A 2508-nucleotide genomic window follows, 5' to 3' on the forward strand; every position below is an offset into this window, starting at 1 on the left:
GTTCTATCAGCAAATGTTCCTATTTACAGTCCCAGACAGCAGGCTCACAGGAGGCCTGGGTGAATGTCACAGACTCCCTAAGCTTGTCCTTAATTAATAAATAAATAATAAAATAAAATAAATACTAAATAATAATAATTAATAAAAATAAATAATAAAATAAATTAATTTAAAAATAAAATTAATAAAAATAATAAAATAAAATTAAAATTAATAAGAATAATAAATAAAATTAATAATAAATAAATAAATTGATAATTGCCAGGTTTACAATTCAAGGCAGAAATTTTGGGACCCTTGTCTATGTGTGTTAAGCATTTGCCTTTCCTCAGGTCATGATGCCAGGGTCCTGGAATGGAGGCCCACATTGGTTTCCCTGCTCAAAGGGGAATCTGCTTCTCCCTCTGCTGCAACCCCTTCCCCCTGCCTGTGCTCTCCATCTCTCTCTGACAAATATGTAAATAAAATCTTTGAAAAATTTAAAGCAGAATTTTAGAAATAACCTCTAAAAAGACGAGCTGCCCGGATGGCTCATTCTGTGGAGTGTGTGATGCTTGGTCTCAGGGCTGTGAGTTTGAGTCCCACCCTGGGTGTAGAGATGACTTCAGGTATGAGAAATAACCTCTAAAAACAAAGAATTTTGTCATTTTTCTCTACAGATAGATAAAAATCTATACCCACATATAAAAATATGTGAGCCATGTTATGTTGGAACTCCCATTACTGAACAATTGGAAAGCATGTTCAAATACAGAGGATCTTTGGTCAAAGCAAACTGTTGGACTATTACCGATGGGATTACAGTTCAGGATTTCAGAAACTACCTCTCAGGCTTCCCATATGGGGTGGGGGTCGTCCTGCTACTCCATGGCCACAGACTATCCAAGAAAAGAGCTGGCTCCTGGCATGGGGGGAATCGTTTTCAGAGCAAACCGCCAGGGAAAGAAATTCTCTTCCCAGGCCAGGTTTTCAGCCTCCTGAGCCCCCAGCAACATGTCTGTGGCCTTGGGAGCTGTCATTGCTTGAAGTTTCTCTGTGTGGCCCTGGTGTGGGTTGAGCTCTGAGCAGATGAAAGCTCTGGTACTAGGCCAGCCCTGGACACAGGGGATGGTAGATGTCACCCACTCATGCAAACAGGAACAGGGTCCCACCAAACTGCTATGCAGATGAGGAAGAGACTGACTAGGACACAGTGGGGGTGACCTGCCTACTGGGGACCTAACATGCAGCCAGGAGGAAGGGCAGGATCTAAATGGCCTCACTGTATCCCTGGGTCACTGCTCCTCCCCTCTTTCCTATCTGCCCTGTGTCTGTCTCTGTGTGTGCATGTGCGTGTGTGTGTGTGTGTGTGTGTGTGTGTGTGTGTGTGTTTTGTCAGTCCCCTCTCTTCCTCTCCCCTCCCACCTCCTTCTGCAGGTTAAGCTTCTTCAAGGAGCTGAGGGATTGGCGCCCTGCTCTGTGCTTCTAGGTGTAACCACCGCTTCTCTCTTCACGGGACGGAGTGGGGCTTGCTGTGCCAATACATTCTCCTGAAGCCCTCCCGTGGTAGTGGCTCTGCACTTCCGCCGCTCATTCCAGGCAGGCCTCCCTGCTCAGAGCGCACCCAGAGAGGCAGGCGTCGCCGTCCTGTCCTCTCCATGAGCCGGGTGTGCAGCACGGTGCTCTACTAACCCTGACTTGTTTCTCACAGGGAGGTGGAGGGCCTCGACCTCAGGCGTTCCCACACACTCCTGTTCAGCAAACTGCTTCCCCGGTGTTCGAGGCGAGGCGCTGCCCCTGGATAGGCCGGCTCCAAAGGCCCGACACTCCCACCTCAGGGAGCAGGCCGCTTCCTCTCTCATCCACGCTTCTCTCATCACGCAGGTCACTCGAGGGGAAGCCTTTTTTCCATTACCACGGTGTTGCTTTAGATTTAGGGCCATGCTGTCTCGTTCAGCTTCCATGCCCCTGCATGTTATGACCATGTCTCCCTGAAGACCACTGTCACCCCGCATGTGCTGGCGACACACACAGGTCCCTGGGATGGAGGCCCAATCCGGCAGGGTGTGTGCACTTTCATCTGTGTCTGAGAGAAGGCTTTGGGCTTTAGGGGAATGCGGAGCTGACAGGGACACCTGCCTTCAACTCGTTCTAAGAGCTGAGAGATTGGCGCCATGCTCTGTGTGTCTAGGTGTCACCTCCGCTGCTGTTGTCACAGGACAGAGTGGGGCTTGTCTGGCAAATGCGTCATCCTGAAGCAATCCTGTGGCACTTGCTCTGCACTGCCAACGCCCGTTTCGGGGGGTCCTCCCGGCTCAGGGCGCCCACAGAGAGGTCTGCCTGAAGGCCGGCGTCGCCGTCCCGTCCCCAGGACGAGCCAGGTGTGCAGCATGGTGCTTTCCTAACACCTGCTCCTGTGGGGCCGACCAACGGCGGGCCTCTGGCTGAGAGAAGCAGGGCTGCTGTCAGAAGCCCCCCGCCGCGCCCTCAGAACTAGAGTGTTTGTTCTGCCGTGGGTCTCGTTTCACG

This window comes from Lontra canadensis, unplaced genomic scaffold (assembly GCF_010015895.1).
Source record: "Lontra canadensis isolate GAN:19392208 unplaced genomic scaffold, GSC_riverotter_1.0 scaffold186, whole genome shotgun sequence".
NCBI lineage: Eukaryota > Metazoa > Chordata > Mammalia > Carnivora > Mustelidae > Lontra > Lontra canadensis.